This window comes from Bubalus kerabau, chromosome X (assembly GCF_029407905.1).
Source record: "Bubalus kerabau isolate K-KA32 ecotype Philippines breed swamp buffalo chromosome X, PCC_UOA_SB_1v2, whole genome shotgun sequence".
NCBI lineage: Eukaryota > Metazoa > Chordata > Mammalia > Artiodactyla > Bovidae > Bubalus > Bubalus kerabau.
In genome coordinates, this window is record NC_073647.1 from 48446646 (window position 1) to 48472346 (window position 25701).

The 25701-nt window shown below is 38.3% G+C and overlaps 1 long non-coding RNA gene across 1 annotated transcript; it reads right to left on the reverse strand.

The window, feature by feature from the left end:
• Positions 1-464: 464 nt before the first annotated feature.
• LOC129640347 (uncharacterized) lies at positions 465-15073 on the reverse strand. The gene is made up of 4 exons (XR_008708755.1): positions 14993-15073; positions 6109-6180; positions 4696-4796; positions 465-848 (listed from the first exon to the last, which is right to left on the reverse strand). It is a non-coding gene; the product is annotated as an uncharacterized LOC129640347 (long non-coding RNA).
• Positions 15074-25701: the final 10628 nt, after the last annotated feature.

Genomic DNA, 25701 nt, shown 5'->3' on the forward strand with positions numbered 1-25701 from the left:
TCCTAAAGGAAATCAACCCTGAATATTCATTGGAAGGACTGAGGCTGAAGCTGAAGCTCCAATTCTTTGACCACCTGATGTGAAGAGCCAACTCATTGGAAAAGATTCTGATGTTAGGAAAGATGGAGGGCTGGAGGAGAAGAGGATGAAAGAGGATTAGATGGTCGAATGGTATCAACTCAATGGACATGAGTTTGAGCAAATTCTGGGAGATACTGAAGGACAGGGAAGCCTGACGTGCTGCTGTCCATGCGGTGGCAAAATATCAGATGTGCCTGACTGACTGAACAGCAACATAACTTCTGGGGCCTTACTGTAAACTGAAAACTCATGGTCTAAATGAGACAATTGAAAACTAATATATTAACAATAATACGTTTCCATCCATATTATCCAGTACTTTTGGGCATTTCTGTATTTAACGTATAGAATCATGTCTTTACACCTGGAAACTAGGTAAGTTGCACATTGTGTTTCATTTTATTTTGTGGTAGTTTTGATTTTGTAAATAGCATAAAGACTAGGTTCTTTGGCTATCCAGATTTCATCTCTTTCGTCCGTTAGCTGAATGCTCTAAAGCTGCAGTCAGCTCAGGGCAAAACAGGCTATCAAGGATGGATAGGTGTACGTAAAGTGATGGAAAGAGGAACCAGAAGAACTGTCATCATTGTGGTTTTCTTCTTCTTCCTGGTCCTCTAGCTTTTTCTTGACCAACTTGGAATTTATACACCCAGAAACTTCTTTCATTTCTTGGACAAAGGTCATTTTGGAAGTAAAGATGCATAATAGAAAGATAAGGCCTCCAGAGACACCACACAGGAAATACAGGCCCATTTTCTCAGGGATGCCTGTGAGGAAAACAATAAACAATAAACCCATACTCTATAATGGTGTCAAAATGAGAAATACTAAAACAAACAAAGAATAAATGCAAAATGACAAACCAGTTCTTTAGTGTCTTGGTGATTTTTATATTCCTGAATGCTGCGGATTGAATTGTGTCCCCTCTCCCAACAACAACAACCTCAACCTCAACATGATGGTATTTGGAGATGAGGCCTTTGGAAAAGAAGTTTACAAAAGGTCATGATGGTGGGGCCTTCATGATGGGGTTAGTGCCCTTATAAGAAGAGACAGCATAAGGATATCTCTTTCCTCCTCCCTCCCTTTCTTGTCTCTGTCTCTGTCTCTCTCTCTCCTGTTTATGGACATACAGTGAAAAAGCAGATGTCTACAATATAGGAAGAGAGTTTCCACCAGAAACCTCCTATGCTGGCACCTTAATCTGAATCTTCTTGTCCCCAGATCTGTGAGAAAATAAATTTTTGTTGTTTAAGCCAACTTGTCTATGTTGTTTTGTTTTGGAAGCCTGAGCAGACTAAGACATTGAATGAGAATTGGACTGGAATTTTGTATTCATTTAATCATTATAAATGTGAAGCCCAAGCATGTTTTAGTGGGTTTTTCCCTAACGTCTCAAGCAAAAGATAGTAGTTGTATATGCATTTTCCATTGTCAAACTTGAAAATACAGAGAATAAAATGTTACACTTCCTATTCCTACCTTCAAACTAGGGGCTTATTTCACACCAGTTCTGTATTAAATGCAACATACTGCACCAGAGAAACACATCCAGTGAAAAAAATTCCCTTGAAAACTCTGTATTGGTTGAGATGATAAGCTAGTTATCATCATATAACAATCTCTATCTCCTTGTATTTAATGTTATGACATTTACTCTTTTAAAATAACAATGTTGCTTTAACTATTGCTATTTCTCCCCTTACTATCAATTCAGAAAGAAGAATTTATCTTTTTTATGACCTTTACCTATCACTAGTTGTCTTTTTGGGTGTTTAAAAATTATTTATTATGACAGGGGAAACTGCTAATGAGAGTTTACTTGGAAAAAAGCAGCTGACATTATATACAATATTATCTTTTTTCTTTTTTTTTTTTAAATGACTTTATTTTTTAGAGCAATGTTATGGGCACAATATTATGATTTTTTCATGAAATGACCAGATAGCCTCTCTTTCCCTCTGAGAGTTGGATTAAATTTTTTCTTTGTATGTTTTTATTATAAAGGTGAGATATATTATGAAAAAACCTTAGAAAATACAGAAAATGTAAAAAACCACCAACAATACCATCACTTAGGAATGCTATCAACTGTTTGATTTAGATCTTTCAAATATTTTTCTAAATTTCTTTTAATGGCATTATAGTCTATAGGACCTAAACTTGTTAAAACTCTAAGTAGATACTATCAAACTCCCTTTCAATGGTATACCAATAATACACACCACTGGCATTTTAACCAACATGGAGTATTGCACTTTCTATGTTACCGCTTTAACAAGACATGTTATCACAATGTTTAATTATGTATGACTCTGATTTCCAGTAATGTTAAACATTTTGACAATTTTATTAGACATTTATGTTTCTCCTTTCTGTCAATTTTTTATTACTATCTTTTGCTTAATTGAAAGAAGTAAGTGATTTTGTTATAGATTTCAAAGAGCTCTTATACACTGTTATTATTAGCTCTTTGTCAGGATTATTACAAACAGTTTTTGTAATTTGCCTCAACATTAATTGTAGCCATTTTTGATGTCCATAGGCTTAATTTTATTAATTTACTCAAATCTAGAACTCTTTTCCTTGTGGCTCCTGTTTTTGAATCATAATAATAATAATTAGAGATTTATTTCCCACCACAATATATTTCACTTCCATTGTGAATGGCCAAATGGATAAGTTCTTTTTCCTTTTGAAAATTTCTATTGCTCTTATGCCTCTAAAGGAAAAATTTTAGATTATCAACATCCATATTTTCCTTTATATTTTTATTATTTTTAACAGACTGAAGACTTTTAAAGTTTTTTAGAACAAGTTTTTAGTTTACAGAGTAATTGTCAGAAAGCAGAGACTTCCCACGTACCTCCCCTCACTACTCCCTCCACCCCATTCACACACAATTTCTCCTATTATTAACATTTTGTATTTGTGTAATTTGTGCAATGCATTTGGTACAATTGATGAATCAAAGCTGATATATTATTAACTAAAGTCCATAGTTTATATTAGGATTCAGTCTTTCTGTTGTACAGTTCTGTGGATTTTGATACATGTAGATAGCTCAGTTGGTAAAGAGTCCACCTGCAATGCAGGTTCGATTCCTGGGTCGGGAAGATCCCCTGGAGAAGGGATAGGCTACCCACTCCAGTATTCTTGGGTTTCTCTTGTGGCTCAGCTGGTAAAGAATCCGCCTGCAATGTGGGAGACTGGGGTTCAATCCCTGGGTTGGGAAGATCCCCTGGAGAAGGGAAAGGCTACCCATTCCAGTACTCTGGCCTGGAGAATTCCATGGACTGTATAGTTCATGGGGTTGCAAAGAGTCAGACACAACTGAGCGACTTTCACTTCACTTCACTTCACATAATGTTCTATGTTCACCACTATATATATATACATATATATATGTGTATATATATATATATATATATATATATATATAATAGTTTCACTTCTCTAAAACTGCCCTGTGCCCCACCTATTCATCTTTATCTCCACTCTCAAAAAAGAACAGAATCCATCTGACAGAAACTCCCTCATCTTCCTAAATCTGAATTAATCTATACCTACACCTATTTTATTATTCCTCTCTCAACTTGCTTTCTTTAGAGAACCTGTCCCCTCTATTTCAGCTGGTCTATCTTTAATTTCACTGATTCTTTCTTCTATCAGCTCAAATATAATTTTGAGCTCTCTAGTAAACTTTTCATTTTAGTTATATTTTTCAACTCCAGAATTTATATCAAGCTTAATTTTTATAGCTTCTCTTTATTGAAATTCTCTATTTGGTGAGACAGATGAATGGGTAAAGAAGATGTGATACACATATACGGTGGAATATTACTCAGCCATAGAAAGGAATGAAACTGGGTCATTTGTAGTGATGTGGATGAACCTAAAGTCTGTCATACAGAGTGAAGTAAGTCAGAAAGAGAAAAACAAATATTGTATATTAACTCATATACATGGACTCTAGATAAATGGTACCAATAAACTTACTTGCAGGGCAGGAATAGAGATGCACATGTAGAGAACAGACTTGTGGACATGGGGAGGGGAGAAGGAGAGGGTGGGACAAATTGAGAGAGTAGCATTGACATATATATAAGACAATATGTAAAATAGCTAGCAAGAAGCTGCTATATGACACAGGGAACCCAGCCTGGTCCTCTGTGATGACCTAGAGGGATGGGATGGAGGTGGAGTAGGAGGGAGATCCAAGAGGGAGAAGATTTATATAGTTGATTATACATATAGTTGATTCATGTTGTTGTACTGCAAAAATTAACACAGCATTGTAAAGCAATTATATTCCAATTAAGAGAATAAAGATGAAAAAATGCCAGTCCCAAAAGTAGAAATCAATAGGATGGTTAAAGATACAACAGGAAAATGCAAACCATAAAATGTTGGTATAACTCTATTAGCATCAAGCACAATAGATATTAAGGTAATAAAACTTACTGAAGATTTAAATGGTCACAACATCCAAATGAAAAGGTCAATATGCCAGGATGATGTAACATCGTAGGCAAGTGATAACATAGCTTCAACATCCATAATCAAAAATTTACAGGAGTAAAGAAGGAATGTGAAAATTCAGCACTATATTACCTCCTTTAAGAACTAATGGAGAAAGCAAGGTGGCTCAGATGGTAAAGAATCCACCTACAATGCAGGAGATCCGGGTTAGATCCGTGGGTCTGGAAGATCTCCTGGAAAAGAGAATGTCAACCCATTCTAGTATTCTTGCCTGGAGAATCCCATGGACAGAGGGGCCTGTTGTGCTACAGTCCATGCAGTCGCAAAGAGCCAGGCATGACTGCAGGACTAACATTTCACTTTTTTTTTTCCAGTAAAAACAGTCATAAATGCAATGAAGATATGAAATATTGGTTTAACACAATTAATAATATTGATCTAATAGTCACAAACAGAAAACTTCACCCATTACTATAGAAAGGAAAATAGTCACCCATATGCCACAGACCTAAAGAAATGAGGCTAAATGTATGTTTGTGAGAGTAATGTGTATAAGATGAAGCAGTCATACTTCTTTTCCTAATGACCATATAGAAAGTATGTCAACCCTATAGGAAATAGGTCTCAATTGAGTGGCAACCTGTTCTTTCTCACCAGTTTGTTGGCCTGCTTTGGCATATTAGCGAGGCAGTGTCATCTAGGACCATCTATAAGAGACCTGCTCAAAAAGTTATCCTTCTACACATACTTTCACCAAAAAGAGCTACAGCACTTAGCATAATTTGAAAACTGCATTGGACTGATAATATATCTACATTCTTAACTATTTTTGCATCAACAGATCTCTGGTGAATCCAATGTAAGTTGCTAATGAGCACAAGATTTCTTTGGGGAGAGGTGATAAAATGTTCTAAAATGTGACCATGGTAATGGTTACACAACTCTCTGCATATACTAAAAATCATTCATTGTATGCCTAATAGGATGAATTTTATGATATGTAAACTATACCTTCAAAAGTCTGCAAAAAAAAAAAAAAGAAATAAAACTTGTTGGAGGAAGTTTGCCATTTGAGAATGAGTCAAATATTAACGGAGTTTGGACTAATCACCTTAGACTCTGATATTATATATTAACTCTATAATTTAACTCTTTAATTTAAATATATATAGTTATGGTACAAAATCTGACTCCATGAGACTGTATGTATGGAAGATGCTCTCAACCATTAGATGTTCTAAGCAAGCTTTCCAATAGACTTAGACAATACAGCACCATTTCAAATATTAAATTCCATTTTTATGAGACTTTATTTTTCCACCTAAAACTGCCTAGTCTTAGTTTAGATTAAATTCCCATGATTGTGTCCGAATGAAAGAGATATTTTATAGGAAGGCAGTATGTAGGAGATCAGATTAGACCCAAGTTTTTAAGAGGGGAAAGGATAAAGAAAGGAATATTTAGTATTAAATAAGACTATTTAGCTATTCTGTTTCTAATCATTCACCTGTAGGCATACTATGCAGAGTGTTTTCTGATACTTACCATATATATAATCAGACGGTGTAAATGGGTCCAGTGAGCTATGGTCAATTTTTTGCAGCAGCTTTATAGGCACTGAAATGCAAAACATCAAAGAGTTGAAAATTGGCATGGGAATTCCGATTACTGTTCATACAACTGGGATGGTTAAAAAGTTGATATTTGGCATACTTTCATTTAAAGTAATATATTGTGAGAGACTAAATTAAAGTAGTGTTAATCTAAGTTTTAAAGTGACAGCCTTATCATACCTATTTATTTCCATGGAATAAATCCTGAGTATTAAATCAAGTAATGGTCTAGGCATTGTCACAGAATAGAGGAAGGAATAAATGAACTAAGGAGATTTCAAAGCACAGAAGCAAGGAGTGTACACTAAAGTACTAAGGATGCTTGAAATGGAATGTAGTGAAGACTTTGAATTAAAGCAATTTCAAAATAAGGATTTACCAAACACCAAAGAAGATGAAGCCATTGTTTTAATGTATGGAATGGCTCCTTCCTCTCAGTTTAGAAAAACGTTGGCATATTTTAAATCAAAAATAAAAAGATATCTGTAATCTCACATCCCCCTAGAACTATCTCTGAGTTTTCATCTCACTGTTCCTCATAACATTATAGACACAGCTGATTAAGTCTTCCTTTCCATCAGTCTTCTCCCTTTTTGCTTTCACACCACATTCTTCTCATCTTCTTCATACTTCATCTCTTCTTAGTTCCCTTTGAATTAATCCTGGAATGTGAAATCAAGTGGGCCTTAGGAAGTATCACTACAAACAAAGCTAGTGGAGGTGATGGAATTCCAGTTGAGCTATTTCAATTCCTAAAAGATGATGCTGTTAAAGTGCTGCACTCAAAATGCCAGCAAATTTGGAAAATTCAGTAGTGGCCACAGGACTGGAAAAGTCAGTTTTCATTCCAATCCCAAAGAAGAGCAATGGCAAAGAATGTTCAAACTACCACACAGTTGCACTCATTTCTCATGCTAGCAAAGTAATGTTCAAAATTCTCCAAGCCAGACTTCAACAGTATGTCAACTGTGAACTTCCAGATGTTCAAGCTGGATTTAGAAAAGGTAGAGGAACCAGAGATCAAATTGCCAATATCCATTGGATCATCAAAAAAGCAAGAGAGTTCCAGAAAAACAGCTACTCTGCTTTATTGATTATGCCAAAACCTTTGTGTGGATCACAACAAACTCTGGAAAATTCTTCAAGAGATGGAAATAATAGGCCACCTTATCTGCCTCCTAAGAAATTTGTATGCAGGTCAAGAAGCAACAGTTAGAACCAGACATGGAACATCAGACTGGTTCCAAATTGGGAAAGGAGTACATCAAGGCTGTATATTGTCACCTTGCTTACTTAACTTATATACAGAGTACATCATGAGAAATACCGGACTTGATGAAGCGCAATCTGGAACAAAGATTGCCGGGAGAAATTTCAATAACCTCAGATATTCAGATGACACCACCCTTATGACATAAAGCAAAGAACTAAAGAGCCTCTTGATGAAAGTGAAAGAGGAGAGTTTAAAAGCTGGCTTAAAACTGAACATTCAGAAAACTAAGATCATGGCATCTAGTCCCATCACTTCATGGCAAATAGATGGGAAAACAGTGGAAACAGTGACACATGTTATTTTGGAGGGCTCCAAAAATCACTGCAGATGGTGACTGCAGCCATGAAATTCAAAGACGCTTGCTCTTTGCTAGAAAAACTATGACCAACCTAGACAGCATATAAAAAAGCAGAGGCATTACTTTGCTGACAAAGGTCTGTCTAATCAGTGCTATGGTTTTTCTAGTAGTGATGTACGGATATGAGAGTTGGACCATAAAGAAGGCTGAGCACCAAAGAATCGATGTTTTTGAAATGTGGTGTTGGAGAAGACCCTTGAGAGTCCCTTGGACTGCAAGGAGATCCATCCAGTCAATCCTAAAGGAAATCAGTCCTGAACATTCACTGGAAGGTCTGATGCCGAAGCTGAAACTCCAGTACTTTGGCCACCTGATGCGAAGAACTGACTCATTGGACAAGACCCTAATGCTGGGAAAGATTGAAGGCAGGAGGAGAAGGGGAGGACAGAGGATGAGATGATTGGATGGCATCACTGACTCGATGGACATGAGTTTGAGCAAACTCCGGGAGTTGGTGATGGACAGGGAGGCCTGGAGTTTTGCAGTCCATGGGGTCGCAAAGAGTCGGACATGACTGAGCAACTGAACTGAACTGAACTGAGTCCCCTTTGAAATTTTCTTTTTCTCTGCAAGTCTCTTAAGCGCTAACATTCCTTTGGACTTTGTTCTAACCCCTCTTCAAACTATACACAGCAGTTATCCTGCTATGTCAACTTTTTGTTTGGAGATTTCTCCATTCTACAAATATTAGTAGGATAAGTATCATTAACCTTTTAGGAAGAATATAAGCATATTTTAAATATAAATGACAACTATGCTGTTTTGGCTACTCAAAGCCTTTCTGCAGTGGGTTAATATGACTGCAGTATTAACCCACATTATAGGTTTTTGTAGGAAGAAAACTTTACCTCCTATCACAGGGGATGAAAATTCAAGTGCTGACTTTCCCAATCTCCCTTACAACTGGGGATTTGGAACATGATCTAAGCTCGCCCAGTCAGATGTGTCTGTGACACCTGGACTTGGAAGCTAAGGACTTAAAAACTTTTCTCTCTTTAGTGGCAGCAGCTGTTTAATGGAAGAAGCATTTTTCTTAACAGAAAGTTCCAAAGTACAGTTTGGGGCATTTTTCTTAGATATATAGCTAAGCCAGGTTATACATCCCTCTCAGCAACTTCTATGAGATATCCACTGCCCTTTTAATAAACTCCTTTTATGCTAAAACAGCTTAGGTTGACCTCTACTGCAGGTATCTAACCATCCTAGCTGATACAGCTCCTAATACCTTCAGTACTGGCCCCATACTCAAATCAACACACACACACACATATATATATATATATATACATACTAACATCATTTTCTCCTGAATATCTCACAGGCATGGAATCAAAGTCACTTAATACCTGTGTAATCTTGAACGTGTTATTTTTCCTTTCTGAAACTCTGTTTTCTTTTCTATAGAATGGGAATAAAAGCAAGGGAGAAAGAGAAAGTTACATCAAATTAAACACAGAGTTCCAAAGAATAGCAGGGAGAGACAAGAAGGCCTTCTTCAATGAACGGTGCATAAAAGTAGAGGAAAACAACAGAAGGGGAAAGACTAGAGATCCCTTTAGGAAAATTGGAAATATCAAGGGAACATTTTGCCCAAAGATGGCCACAATAAAGGACAGAAATGGTAGAGACCTAGTAGATGCAGAAGAGATCAAGAAGAGATGGAAAGAATACATGGAAGAACTATATAAAAGAGATTTTAATGAACTGGATAACTGTGATGGTGTGGTCAGTCACCCAGAACCAGACATTCTGGAGTGTGAAATCAAGTGGGCCTTTGGAAGCACTGCTGTCAATAAAGCTATTTGATGCGATAGAATTTCAGTAGAGCTATTCAAAACCCTAAAGGATGATGCTTTAAATGTGTTGCACTCAGTATATCAGCAAATCTGGAAGACGCAGCAGTGGCCACAGAACTGAAAAAGTCAATCTTCATCCCAATTCCCAAGAAGGGTAGTACCAAAGAATGTGTTAACCATCAGACAACTGCACTCATCTCCCCTGCTAGTAAAGTGAAAGTGAAAGTTGCTCAGTCATGTCTGACTCTTTGCCACCCCATGGACTATACAGTCCATGAAATTCTCCAGGCCAGAATACTGGAGTGGGTAGCCTATCTCTTCTCCAAAAGATCGTCCTGACCCAGGAATCTAACCGAGGTCTCCTGCAATGCAGGCGGATTCTTTACCAATTGAGCTATCAGGGAAGCCCCCCATGCTAGTAAGGTCATGCTTAAAATCTTGCATGCTAGGCTTCAGCATTATGGGAACCAAGAATTTTCAGATGTCCAAGCTGGGTTTAGAAAAGGCAGAGGAACAAGAGGTGAAATTGCCAACATTCATTGGATCATAGAGAGTTAGGGAATTCCAGAAAAACATCTACCTCTGTTTCATAGATTATGCTAAAGCCTTTGACTGTGTGGATCATAACTTACTGTGGAAAGCTCTTAAAGAGATGGGAACACCAGACCATCTTACCTGTCTACTGAGAAACCTGTATGAGTCAAGAAGCAACATTTAGAGTGAAAGAACCAGCTTAAAACTAAATATTACAAAAACTAAGATCATGGCATCAAGCCCCATTACTTCATGGCAAATAGAAAGGGAAAAGGGCTTCCCAGGTGGTACTAGTGGTAAAGAATCTACCTGCCAATGAAGAAAACTTAAGAGATGCTGGTTCAATCCTCTTGGTTGGGAAGATCTCCTGGAGAAGGAAATGGCAACCCACTCCAGTATTCTCACCTGGGAAATCCCATGGACAGAGGAGCCTGGCAGGCTACAGTCCATGGGATCACAAGAGTCAGACACGACTGAGCATCTGAGCACACCATGGCATCCGGCCCCCTTACTTCATGGCATATAGAAAGGGAAAAAGGTGGAAGTAACAACAAATTTCCTCTTCTTGGGCTCTAAAATCACTGCAAATGGTGACTGCAACCCTGAAATCAGAAGACGTTTGCTTCTTGGCAAGAAAGCTATGACAAACCTAGACAGTGTGTTGAAAAGCAGAGACATTACTGTGCTGACAAAGGTCTGTAAAGTCAAGGCTATGGTCTTCCCAGTGGTCACATAAGGGTTGCGAGAGCTGGACCATAAAGAAGGCAAAGTGCCGAAGAATTGATGCCTTCGAACAGTGGTGCTGGAGAAGACTCCGTAGAGTCCCTTGGACAGCAAGGAGATCAAACTAGTCAATCCTAAATGAAATCAACCCTGAATATTCTTGGGAAGGACTGATGCTGAAGCTGATGCTCCAGTATTTCGGTCATCTGATGCGAATAGACGACTCATCTGTTGAGGACAGAAGGAAAAAAGGATGTCAGAGGATGAGATGGCTGGATGGCATCACCAATGCAATGGACATGAACTTGGGCAGACTTCAGGAGATGGTGAGGGACAGGGAGGCCTGTTGTACTGCAGTCCATGGGGGTCGCAAAGAGTCCAACATGACTGGGCAACTGAACAATAACAACAATGCCTCACAGGATTATTGTAATGACCAAATGAGAAACATGGATATAAAAAAATTGGAAACTGAAAAGTGCTATAAAGATTTTAGCTATTATTGTAATTGTAGGATGCGAGTTATAATATTGTAGCTTTCCACAGTAATTTATTAAGTGGTAGGGACACCCTCTTTTTATTACCACATATATGGGAAACTTGCAGCTGTTTCTTCACTCCTGGGAAACAAGGTTCACCAAAAGTAGCTGTATCTGCAAACAACTTACAGTTTTCTCTCTTTTGACACTGTCTCAAGACTCATTGTAGAGCGTCAGGAGCTAAGCACTCTGTTGTTTATGATTCAAACAAACAAATGATTTGAGTTGGGGAAGAAAAAAAGAAGTAGAATGCATAGAAGAACCAGAATAGGTATTTGTGCAATGCAGGCTTGAGAATTTTTTAAAATATGCAAAATACTTTAAGATCTCAAGGAAATAGAACTAAAAGTGTGGTCTTGCAGTCAAAATAGTCTATTCAGGATGCCTTCACTGGGGTGAATGAACCTGGATACTGTTATCCTCTTTGTCATTTTATTTGAGATACAAATAATCATGGAAGGAACACCTATTACCTTGGCCTGACTTGGCTAGCATGCCCACTCCTTGGCTAGTGAAGAGCATTGTCCCTTTAGACTACAGTCAATGTCAATAATTTCCTAACAGGAAATTCAGGATGTTAGTAGGATGGGAAAATAGATCTTAGGTAAACACTACAAATGCACACTATTCTTGGATGGAAAGAGCAATCTTGATTTTTTTTTTTTCTTTCTATCACATCATACTGCCAGGCTTTAACAGCACACCAGGTCCAGAATTGTCTTTAACTTAGAAAGAAGCTGACGTCTTGTCTTATCTTCCCTAGAAAACCATACCGTAAGATCTCCCAAGTTCTTGGCAGATATCAAATACTGTCAAATATTGGGTCTTCCTTCCTCTGAAATGCATGAAAGAGATTTGTCATTTTTGTACTTGGAAAAAAAAAGCAATACAACTTTTGTTTGCCAAGAGTTATAAAGATTTAAAATTTTCTCCAAGTTCCTAACAGCTCAAATTCTTTTTACTGCTCTAAATATGTAGTTTACAATGTATTATTTTAGATTTTCAGTATCTATGAGTAGTTGGAAATTAAAGATATTAGTACAACTTAGTGACTTTGAAAAATACAAATTTACAAATACTAAATTTCTTCTGTCTTTTATGGAAGAAGTAATTGAAGTGTAGATGAGGGAGCCAAGTTAGAGGTATCTTGTACTCTATCACTGGGCTCCCCTGGTGGCTTAGACGGTAAAGAATCCATCAGCAATGCAGGAGACTTGGGTTCGATCCTTGGGTTGGGAAGATCTCCTGGAGGGGGGCATGGCAACCCACTCCAGTATTCTTGCCTGGAGAATCCCCATGGACAGAGGAGCCTGGCAGGCTCTAGTCCATGGGATCGCAGAGAGTTGGACACGACTGAGTGACTAAGCATGAGCATGCACTATCACTAGAGCAGAATTTCTCAACCTTGGAAGTATTTACTTTAAAGGTTGGATAGTTCTCAGTTGCAGGGGGCTGTCCTGTACATTGTATAATGTTTAACAGCATCCTTGACCTCTACTCACTAGACGTCAGGAACAACTGACCCCAGTTGTGATAACCAAACATGTTTCCAGACACAGTGTCTTTGTGGAAGAGGTTAAAATCACTGCTGATTGACAATCACTGGACAGAGGTTAAGCTAAATAATCCTGTGCATAATTATGTTTAATAAGAAAAAGGTTTATGATGATTTTCCCTGAACTATGCCAAGGTTTATGAGAATCAACAAAGGTTATTCAAAGCTTTTTTGATCTGAAGCATTCAAAAGGCATGTCTTCTACAGAACCATGAATATACCAGAAAGCAACACAATACAGGAATAATCACAGAGCAACAGCACTGAAACTGAGATCAGTTTAGGCCAAACACAGAAATTATGCTGTGGAAATTGCACACAGACCCTATTTATTTGTACTAAAGTTACAGCTTACTTCAGCAATAATGTGATACAGTGTTGCATTATTAACTGAGAATATGTCAATGTAAGAGAGTTTTCCAATCAAATTCTTAAGGATGTTAATTTTTGTGGCATATACTCCAGGATAAACTGGAGTAAGCAGAGGCTACTGAGTTTGCACATTTTAAAGCTAAGCATTGTTTAGTTTTACACCTACGCTGTCTCTGGAAAACATATAAGACATAGCTTTCAAAAGAAACATTTCTGTGGCTCTGCAGTAGCTAATCATGATTATACTCTTGTTCATAAAATAGTTGCAACCAGTTGAGAATGTTCATATTATATACTCAGTGCTAGTCTCATGGTATTGCTTATATTTTAATACCATGGTGATCTGGAATATATTAATCAATTATTTAAAGTTCAGAGAATTTGGAAATTTCTACTGTAGATTTGTGTGTCTTCTATTTCCAACATACCTATGACAGGTCCATTTTTATTCATTACATCACATTCTTGTTTTCCTTCCATGAATTTGCCATAACTTGCAGAGAAAATTGTCAAGACAAATTTATTTCTGCATCGAAGCCTCAGTGTACCATTCTCACACACTGTCTTTATTCAGTAGTTCACTAGGAAACAAAGCTGATACTTTAGATTCCCTTTCAAACTCAACATTATATTCCAATATGTATTATTTTAAACTGTTTTGAAGCACTGATAGTTTAAACCTCCTTAAAATGAGGAAAAATATATAATAAAGTCATCTGAACTTGTAGAAATCAGCTGTCAGAAGAACTGCAATCCAAATTTTGGATTCCATGAAAAATTTTTAAATGAGAGGAGGGTTAAAGTGGAAGTAGCTCTTACTTTTGGGTAAATTTCAAATCTTGAGTTATAGAATAGAAATAGGCCTCTATCACCAAGAAGTATTTTGTGTTTCTGGGTTAATACAGCTTAAGATATTATACAGTGTTTTAAAATTGCTAAGCATGAAAACAAAAACACAACACTTAAAAATAAGCCCACAAACTATATAGGTCCCATCCTTTTTGGTAAATTGCCTCTTGATTTTAAACACCACTGTAAAACTTGCCTGATCTACATTTATAAGATACTATACGATACTTGCAGAGAAGGCCCTGGCACCCCACTCCAGTACTCTTGCCTGGAAACTCCCATGGATGGAGGAGCCTGGTAGGCTGTAGTCCATGGGGTCGCTAAGAGTTGGATACGACTGAGTGACTTCACTTTCACTTTTCACTTTCATGCATTGGAGAAGGAAATGGCAACCCACTCCAGTGTTCTTGCCTGGAGAATCCCAGGGATGGTGGAGCCTGGTGGGCTGCCATCTATGGGGTCTCACAGAGTCAGCAGCATATGATACTTGTATATGCCAGGACATGGATCTTGTCAAAACATTTGGCTATTCACAGATATCTGACACCAGCGTTTGTCCTTGCACTCATCCAGGAGTTTCTTGTGAAGAAGGAAAAGAGAGAAATTACTGAATAGAAGTTCACATAAATGTGTTATCATTTCCACTAATGAATTTTACAAAATTTTTAAAAGTTGAATTCTTTAACTTACCAATAAAATGTTTATTTTACCCCTGACACATAGATGTTCTATTTATTGAACTTTGAGAAGAGAATATATATACGGTGATGGATTAGACATAAAAAGTAAGGCCTTGAATTACAGTTCTGTTACTTACTTGCTATTGAGAGAGTCAGTTCCTAGGCAGGTTGATAGGGAGTCTAGGGGTCCCCAAGGAGAGAGGGGTCTGGAATTCTCAAGGAGGAAGAAAGGACAAACTTTTTTTTCTTTCTCTACATTCTTTAGGATTATATAACAATAATGTATCCTGCCTAAGGACAGTCTTTGGATTCAACCTTCTGTTATCTTAAAATGTTAATTATGGGAGTAGACCTTGTCTTTACAAGGATGTATCTTGCCTGAGGACAGTGTTATCTTAAAATGTAAATTATGGGAGTAGGTCTGATGAGGTCTTTACAACCTCCAGACATTCTTTGGATTATATAACCTCATTGTTAACACTAGCAAGCGGGTACTCTTTCTGCCCCCTTCTGATGCCTATGTCAGAAGCTTTTTATATCTCCTTTATACTTTAATAAAACTTTATCACACAAGCTCTGAGCGATCAAGCCTCGTCTCTGGCCCTGGATTGAATTCTTCTCCTCCGGGGGCCAAGAATCCTGGTGTATTCGTGTGATTCAACAACAACCTTTCACTATGTGACTACCAGAAAATTGCCTCTGCAAAATTATATTTGCCTGTATATTAAATGGAGATACTAATTCCTGGCACAAGTTAAGCAAAGGGCTATTTTCAAATCTAATTTCTACATAAATGAAAGCTTTTAATATATGACAAATTGAATACTCTCTGATTCTGGAAATAGAAAAAGCAGGTGGCCAAGCAATTAATGTGGTTAGTTACAATGGGAAGGAGAGAAGAAGCTCTTAAAAGTGAGGGGGGAAAAAAAGAGAGAGCCTGGTATCATGAGAGCCAAAGGAACTGCGTGTTTAAAGAAAGGTAGAATGATAGACTGTCAGATGACATCAATAGGTCACATTAGATAAAGACATAAAAGGGTCCACTGGTGAAGATCAGTGGTGATCTCAGTAGAGCTAGTGGTGGCAGGAATAAGACTGAATTGCTACCAAGAAAGTAAAGATGGAAAGTGTATTCTTTTAAGATTAATGATGGGTCAATCAGGAAGCTGCCCGTACATTAATCTCTTGTTGCTGTTGTTTTTAGTTGCTAAGTCATGTCCAATTCTTTATGAGCCCACAGACTGTAGCCTGCCAGGCTCCTCTGTCCATGGAATTCTCCAGGCAAGAATACTGGAGTGAGTTGCCATTTCCTCCTCCAGGGGATCTTCCCCAACCCAGAGATTGAACCCAAGTCTCCTGCATTGGCAGGCAGATTCTTTACCCTAAGCCATCTGGGAAGCCAATATTAGTCCCTAGGGAAAACTAGAATGTTCTCAATTGATTCCAGGTATATTTTAGTTTGTATTAGATCATGAGCTCCTATGAAGCTTCTCAAATGATGGAGCCCTTAATCCAGCACGCATCTAGGTCACCAATGACCTCTATTACTGAATAGCTGTATAACATTGGGAGAATCACTTTGCTTATCTGATTCTCAGTTTCCTCATCTATAAAATTATATTTAAAAGTAGTACCTACTTCACGAGGTTATGTGTACTAAAGGAAAGAATTCACGTATTGTGCCAAGCAATATGCCTGGCACATAGTAAGTACTCAAGGAATGTTAGGTGTTACTATATAAGAAGGGAAGGGAAATGGCCAAATTAAGAATATGTAACTGAAATCAAAGCTTTTCTAATCTAAATGGTGTAGTCAAGCTATGCATGATTAATTTCTTTTCCATTTTACTCATATTTCCATGGTAATTACATATTGAATCTATTCTTTCCTCAAATAAAATTAGATATGTTTGCTTTTGAATGCAGAGTTACTTGGACCCTTGCTTTCTGAGAAGTTGGGTCTTACCTGTCTAGCTGTGACTGACACACAGGTGGCATTTTCACTGGTCTTACCAATTAGAGTTGGACAAAAGTTTTGATAAGGGACTTTATGACCATAAAAAGCAGAAAGGATGCTGATAGATGTCTTTTGTGGGCAAGTGAGTCGCAATTTCTCTCCTTCACATGCATGAGCTGTATGGTTCTTCAAGACTTTCTTAAGATAGCCTGAAGGAATGTTAGGGACAAACAATGGAGCAAACACTGTATTATTCCTAAAGGATTTTGTGTAGGGTGAAGGGCCTCTAATTTCATCTTGGCTAGCCCTCCACACAGTTACTGCATATCTTTAACAGAATCCCAGCAATTGGTCATCTAGCATCTGCTTAAGCACTTTTAGTAATAGAAGATTTGAAATATGGCTGTTGGATAGTTGTATTAAAATTTCTTCTCATGTTAACTGAAACCCTGACCACCGTGCTGTAACTTCTATTCAATGATCATACTTCTATCACATGGAGTTATATAGAATTGGTCTGAGGACTCTTTCCCATGATGCTTCATTAGCTGTTTAAGGACAGTGACTTTCTTAGAGTTTCTTAAATCACAAACCAAATTTCCTCAACTTTTCTTCCTTCTAAATGGTCTTCAAATTTCTCACCATATTTGGAAATCTCATATGAATCCCATCTAGTTTGTCAATAAACTTCTTAAGGTTCTGGAAAAAATATGTGATGAGTCTGAATAAATAAAGCACAATGTAGTTTCTGGCAGCTACTGTTTTTTTTCTATTTTGAAACACAGGATATTATTCCATGATCTCATGTCTTATGAAACTGTATCAGACACTTTTAATAAAATACACAATATTTATTTCTCCTTTATTTACTAACAGAAGCCCTATTATTTTGTGTGTGAGTGGCAGTAATTTCCCCAGTCTCAAGTAAGATATTTACATTTCTTTGAATCATCTTCAACTTCCTTTATCATTGTTTTATACTTCTCAGTGTAAAGGTCATCATCTCCTTGGTTATATTTATTCCTAAGTATTTTATTTTATTTTATGTGATTTTTAAAATAGTTTTTTTTTTTTTTGCTTTTTATTTCTGATATTTCATTATTTAGTGTAAAGAAATGCAAGAGATTTCTGTACATTAATCTTGTATCCTGCTACCTTGGTAAATTCATTTATTAGTTCTAATAGCTTTTAAATGGAGACTTTAGGGTTCTTTATATAAAATATCATGTCATCTGCAAATAGTGACAGTTTAACTTTCTCCCTTCCAATTTGGATACCTTTAATATTTTTTCTTGTCTGATTGCTATGGCTAGGCCTTCCAATACTATGTTGAATAGCAGTAGTGAGAGTGGACATCCTTATATTCTTCCTGAATTTAGCAGGAAAGGCTTTCAACTTTTCACTATTGGGTATTATTTGGGTTTGTCATAAATGGCTTTTGTTATGTTGAGATATTTTCCCTCTATACCCAGCTTGAAGAGACTTTTTATCATGAATGGATGTTGAATTTTGTCAAATGCTTTTCTGTGTCTATTGAGATTATCATGTGATTTTTTTTTACTCTTCCTTTGTTAATGTGGATTATATTGACTGATTTGCTAATATTGAACCATCCTTGGGTTTCTGAAGTTCAATTTGATCATGGTGTATGATCCTCTGTGTGTGTATGTATTCCTTTCTCTTGCAATTACTTAATATCTCTGTGTCTGAAGTTACTCTTCTACCAAAAGGGAATAATAATAGTATGAGTTTTGTTCTGGACACTAGTGGCTTTGAGTTATGATCATATTTTCTAGAGTTGGAATGAGAACTTTATTATACTTTCAACAACAAAAAAAAATACAGTCTACAAAAATGAAACAAATAAGAAAGGTATCAGCATCAAACTGGCATCAAACTGTCGACTCACCTAAATAACAGTAATGATGTTTCCAGTATTAAATCATGAGCCAGCATCTTATTTCAGGATAAACTGAAGAACAATTAACTACTTAGGATCTCACAAGCTCTAGTAATGCTGTGGATAATATAAATCATCATATTGTTTAAAAGTGTAGATTTGGCTTTTACACTTACTTGTTCTCAGGGTCAACCATAGTTTCCCTGCCTATATAGTAAGGAAAGAATATATTTTCCTGACACCTAAGCCAGGGCTGATGTTCATCAGTGTCACTGTATCTAATGTCCCCAAGAGTCCTCTAGAGGGAAGCAGAGGGAAGGACTGTCAAGAGCTGTGGCTACGTAAACAAAGTGGGAAGAAATATTTGTGGTGAATTTTGTTAATATAGGTATGGGTGCATGCTCAGTAACTCAATCATGTCTGACTCTTTTGTGACCCCATGGACTGTAGCCCGCCAAGCTTCTCTGTCCATGGGAGTCTCCAGGCAAGAATATTGGAGTGGGTTGCCATTTCCTCCTCCAGGGGATCTTTCCAACCCAGGGAATAAACCCGTGTATCTGATGTCTTCTGCACTGGCAGGTGGATTCTTTAGGACTGCACCACCTAGGAAGCCCTTAATATAGGTGCAAAACCCTCCACATCTATTACAATCTGTCCTCCACTCACAAGACAGCTAGTCTAAATCATTATTTTAATAGTATAGAGTATCTACTTTGCTCTGCTGGCAAAGACTCCATTTTTTTGTTCTCCAGAAAAGTATTTATTCTTGAACCCATTTCTTTCTCTGAAATACTTTTTTCTATAACCTGGCCTCTGGGGATATTTGCAGTATCAACAGGAAGAGACCTACCTCTGAAACATTCACAAAAGCCAAACAATACTTTGACCTCTGAAGAAAAGAGGTAGTCGGTATCCCTTTCAGAAGACTTCATAGGCCATTTATTCTTACTTCCTTTTCTTGCTTTAGCAGTTCCCTGACAATATACAGTTTCCTGCTGTGTATAAACACAAGGCTCTCATGTCCACAGAACAGCAAGAAATGCTTGAAGAAAGTTTTTTTTTTTTTCTTTTTCAAGTGCCTCTCTTGGGTATATAATGAGGAAACTCTCAACTTCTATTCTCTTCTCACCTCAACTTTCTTATTCTCCCTTACATTTCCTTCCAAATTCAGCTTCATTCTGTGTGCTCTAAGCCTTTGACTCAGTGCAGCCACCTTCCTCTTTACTGGTGCTGATCAGATGGTATGAGGAAGTATCAACTCACAGATGTTTTCTATACTCATTCTACAACAGTAATAATATCTAAATAACTAAATGCAACAACTAATAATAATAAATAAATAAACATGTGCGGGGTGGGGAGGGAGCATGTCCTAGTATCAAAAGGAAAGAAAAGAGAAGGTCAGAAATTATCAACTCACCTGGAAATTCTGGGACTGCTTCCAGCACAACTGCCAAACAGAGACAACTCAGCACTGATCCAAAATGCAAGCCTTTGCAGCTCAGAAATTGTCCCAGAATAGCCATTTGGGGTCGTGCTTCCTCACTTGTCTGCATCCAGCTCAGAATAGCACTGAAATCCAGAGTCACTAGCCTCAAACTTCTAAAAGACCCTCACTGTCCATAAACAAAGAGTCCACTCTTTGTCTCTTGTGTGTATGTGTGTGTGTGTGTGTGTGTGCATCTGTGTGTGAAAGAGAGAGAGACAGAGACAGAAAGAGATCCATAGCTAGAGAGAAAAATGAAAAGAAGAAAAATAACAAAAAGAAAGACTATTTCACACACTTATACAAAATGAATCACTTTAATTGGTCATCTGAAGGGCCGAAGAATTGAAGCTTTTGAACTGTGGTGTTGGAGAAGACTCTTCAGAGTCTTCGTTGGACTGCAAGGAGATCCAACCAGTCCATTCCGAAGGAGATCAGCCCTGGGATTTCTTTGGAAGGAATGATGCTAAAGCTGAAACTCCAGTACTTTGGCCATCTCATGTGAAGAGTTGACTCATTGGAAAAGACTCTGATGCTGGGAGGGATTGGGGGCCAGAGGAGAAGGGGACGACAGAGGATGAGATGGCTGAATGGCATCACTGACTCAATGGACGTGAGTTTGAGTGAACTCCGGGAGTTGGTGATGGACAGGGAGGCCTGGCGTGCTGCAATTCATGGGGTCGCAAAGAGTCGGACATGACTGAGCAACTGAACTGAACTGAACTGAAGGGTCAACCGAGCGTAAGGAGGTATTGTGCACCGAACAAGTTTATGATTTTAGCTTTCACTAGAAAAATGAGGTCACTTAAGAAATAAGTGCGGGCGGCTGCAACCGACACACTAAGCGTGGCCGAAAGGAGCTACCCCATGTGCGAGGTCAGGAGCAGAAGCCGGGAGGACCCCAAGCCTGAAGGGCGGCAGCCAAGAGGAGTTACCCCACATCCGAGGTCAGGGGCAGCAGCCGAGAGTGCCGGGAGGAGCTACCCCACACCCCCATGCCCAAGGCCAGGGGCAGCATGGGCGCAGGAGGGCCTAGAGGAGCTATCCCACATTGAAGGTCAGGAAGGGTGGTGGTGAAGAGATACCCATCGTCCAAGGTAAGGAGCAGCGGCTGCGCTTTGCTGGAGCAGCCATGAAGAGACACCCCATGCCCAAGGTAAGAACATAGGTGTTGCAAGAGGGCATCAGAAGGCAGACACACTGAAACCATACTCAGAAAACTAGTCAATCTAATCACACTAGGACCACAGCCTTGTCTAACTCAGTGAAACTAAGCCATGCCTGTGGGGCAATCCAAGACGGACAGGTCATGGTGGAGAGATCTGACAGAATGTGGTCCACTGGAGAAGGGAATGTCAAACCACTTCAGTATTCTTGCCTTGAGAACCCCATGAACAGTATGAAAAGGCAAAATGATAGGATAATGAAAGGAACTCCCCAGGTCAGTAGGTGCCCAATATGCTACTGGAAAAGAGTGGAGAAATAACTCCAGAAAGAATGAAGGGATGGAGCCAAAGCAAAAACAATACCCAGCTGTGGATATGATTGGTGATAGAAGCAAGGTCCGATGCTGTAAAGAGCAATATTGCATAGGAACCTGGAATGTCAGGTCCATGAATCAAGGCAAATTGGAAGTGGTCAAACAGGAGATGGCAAGAGTGAACATCGACATTCTAGGAATCAGCAAACTAAAATGGACTGGAATGGGTGAATTTAACTCAGATGACCATTATATCTACTACTGCAGGCGGAAATCCCTCAGAAGAAATGGAGTAGCCATCATAGTCAACAAAAGAGTCCAAAATGCAGTACTTGGATGCAATCTCAAAAATGACAGAATGATCTCTGTTCGTTTCCAAGGCAAACCATTCAATATTACAGTAATCCAAGTCTATGCCCCAACCAATCACGTTAAAGAAGCTGAAGTTGAATGGTTCTATGAAAACCTACAAGACCTTTTAGAACTAACACCCAAAAAAGATGTCCTTTTCATTATAGGGGACTGGAATGCAAAAGTAGGAAGTAAAGGAACACCTGGAGTAACAGGAAAATTTGGCCATGGAATACAGAATGAAGCAGGGCAAAGACTAATATAGTTTTGTCAAGAGAACGCACTGGTCATAGCAAACACCCTCTTCCAACAACACAAGAGAAGACTCTACACATGGACATCACCAGATGGTCAACACCGAAATCAGATGGATTATATTCTTTGCAGCCAAAGATGGAGAAGCTCTATACAGTCAACAAAAACAAGACCAGGAGCTGACTGTGGCTCAGATCATGAACTCCTTATTACCAAATTCAGACTTAATATGAAGAAAGTAGGGAAAACCACTAGACCATTCAGGTATGACCTAAATCAAACCCCTTATGATTATACAGTGGAAGTAAGAAATAGGTGTAAGGGCCTAGATCTGATAGATAGAGTGCCTGATGAAATATGGAATGAGGTTCATGACACTGTACAGGAGCCAGGTTTCAAGAACATCCCCATTGAAAAGAAATGCAAAAAAGCAAAATGGCTGTCTGGGGAGGCCTTACAAATAGCTGTGAAAGAAGAGAAGTGAAAAGCAAAGGAGAAAGGGAAAGATATAAGCATCTGAATGCAGAGTTCCAAAGAATAGCAAGAAGAGATAAGAAAGCCTTCTTCAGCGATCAATGCAAAGAAATAGAGGAAAACAGTAGAATGGGAAAGACTAGAGATCGCTTCAAGAAAATTAGAGATACCAGGGGAGCATTTCATGCAAAAATGGGCTCAATAAAGGACAGAAATGGTATGGACCTAACAGAAGCAGAAGATATTAAGATGTGCCAAGAAGACACAGAAGAACTGTACAAAAAAGATCTTCATGACCCAGATAATCACAATGGTGTGATCACTCATCTAGAGCCAGATATCCTGGAATGTGAAGTCAAGAGGGCCTTAGAAAGCATCACTATGAACAAAGCTAGTGGAGGTGATGGAATTCCAGTTGAGCTATTTCAAATCCTGAAAGATGATGCTATGAAAGTGCTGCACTCAATATGCCAGCAAATTTGGAAAACTCAGCAGTGGCCACAGGACTGGAAAAGGTCAGTTTTCATTCCAATCCCAAGAAAGGCAATGCCAAAGAATGCTGAAACTACTGCATAATTGCACTCATCTCACATGCTACTAAAGTAATGCTCAAAATTCTCCAAACCAGGCTTCAGCAATACATTAACTATGAACTTCCTGATGTTCAAGCTCGTTTTAGAAAGGGCAGAGGAACCAGAGATCAAATTGCCAACATCCGCTGGATCATGGAAAAAGCAAGAGAGTTCCAGAAAAACATCTATTTCTGCTTTATTGACTATGCCAAAGCCTTTGACTGTGTGGATCACAATAAACTTTGGAAAATTCTGAAAGAGATGGGAATACCAGACCACCTGTCCTGCCTCTTGAGAAACCTGTATGCAGGTCAGGAAGCAACAGTTAGAACTGGACATGGAACAACAGACTGGTTCCAAACAGGAGAAGGAGTACGTCAAGGCTGTATATTGTCACCCTGCTTATTTAACTTCTATGCGGAGTACATCATGAGAAACACTGGACTGGAAGAAACACAAGCTGGAATCAAGATTGCCAGGAGAAATATCAATAACCTCAGATATGTAGATGACACCACCCTTATGGCAGAAAGTGAAGAGGAACTCAAAAGCCTCTTGATGAAAGTGAAAGAGGAGACTGAAAAAGTTGGCTTAAAGCTCAACATTCAGAAAATGAAGATCATGGCATCCGGTCCCACCACTTCATGGGAAATAGATGGGGAAACAGTGGAAACAGTGTCAGACTTTATTTTTGGGGGCTCCACAATCACTGCAGATGGTGACTGCAGCCATGAAATTAAAAGACGCTTACTCCTTTGAAGGAAAGTTTTGACCAACCTAGATAGCATATTAAAAAGCAGAGGCATTACTTTGCCAACAAAGGTCCTTCTAGTCAAGGCTATGGTTTTTCCTGTGGTCATGTATGGATGTGAGAGTTGGACTATGAAGAAGGCTGAGCACTGAATAATTGATGTTTTTGAACTGTGGAGCTGGAGAAGACTCTTGAGAGTCCCTTGGACTGCAAGGAGATCCAACCAGTCCATTCTAAAGATCAGCCCTGGGATTTCTTTGGAAGGAATGATGCTAAAGTTGAAACTGCAGTACTTTGGCCACCTCATGCGAAGAGTTGACTCATTGGAAAAGACTCTGATGCTGGGAGGGATTGGGGGCAGGAGGAGAAGGGGACGACAGAGGATGAGTTGGCTGGATGGCATCACTGACTCGATGGACGTGAGTCTGAGTGAACTCCGGGAGTTGATGATGGACAGGGAGGCCTGGCGTGCTGTGATTCATGGGGTTGCAAAGAGTCGGACATGACTGAGCAACTGAACTGAACTGAACTGAAGAAATAATATTGCAAAAAAATAATAATAATGGTGTAATGACAAGAAGGAAAAGATGTACTTCTCTTCTTGCCCTAACCCCATCTACTTTATACACCATGAGTGTTGATATGTAATGCAAAATTCTTGTCTATAGCCTAGCATCGTAGCACTGCAGCCAAGGAAGCCTAAGCATTATCACAGAGGGAATATATACATGAAGAATATCCAAGAACTCACCTCCAGTTCAAGGGACTCATACAAATATTACTTGAGTTTTATTGCTATGTGTGAAAATCTTTTTTATAAAGGTGTTTGTATATGTATAGATTATTAGTTACTCACTATAAAATGTCTAAAGTATTATATTATTATAATAAAGAACAAGGAACATAATATAAATATAAAGAATATAATAAAGAAGAATATTTATTATACATTATAATAAAGAAGAGTATTAACTAAATGTTAAGCATAAGATAGGGGCTAAGGAAAATCTCCGAAGAAAAAGTGTCTGTAATATTAGGAAAACATGATCAGAGAAGATAGAGATGTGAAAATAAGATGTGTCCATCTACCCTCAGTGGGTATTCAGCAGAAAGACAGATAGTCAAAGTTTCTATGTATAATAATACCAGTGTAATGATCTGAAAACTTTGAGACAGTTGCTAAGAAAGGAAGAAAATTCCTGATCTTTGAGAAAGAAACTTCATTTCAATCTTTGGCCCTTGAATCGTAGGTAGGCCTGGAGAAACATTGTTAATTTTTTTGAACATTAGAGAGCTTAATCAAGATTTTTTAAATTCCATAAATCATTGTATATATAAAAGAATAATATCTGCAGCAAGAGATAAGAAGGGGAATGAGATGCTGAGTTCTCAGTCCTAGTACACGAGCATTTGGAAACCTATTATGCAAAGGCCATAGGGGAAAGAGGAGCAAAGAGTATTTTGAATTTTAATTCAAAGTAAAACATGGTTCTACCATCTTTAAAATATTGATAAGACTTACTTTCAGCTCTGGCAACATAGCAGACTAATATGATGATCATACTGTGTATAAAAGCAAGACAACTATATGCTGGCTAAATGCTCTTTAACACTACAGGTG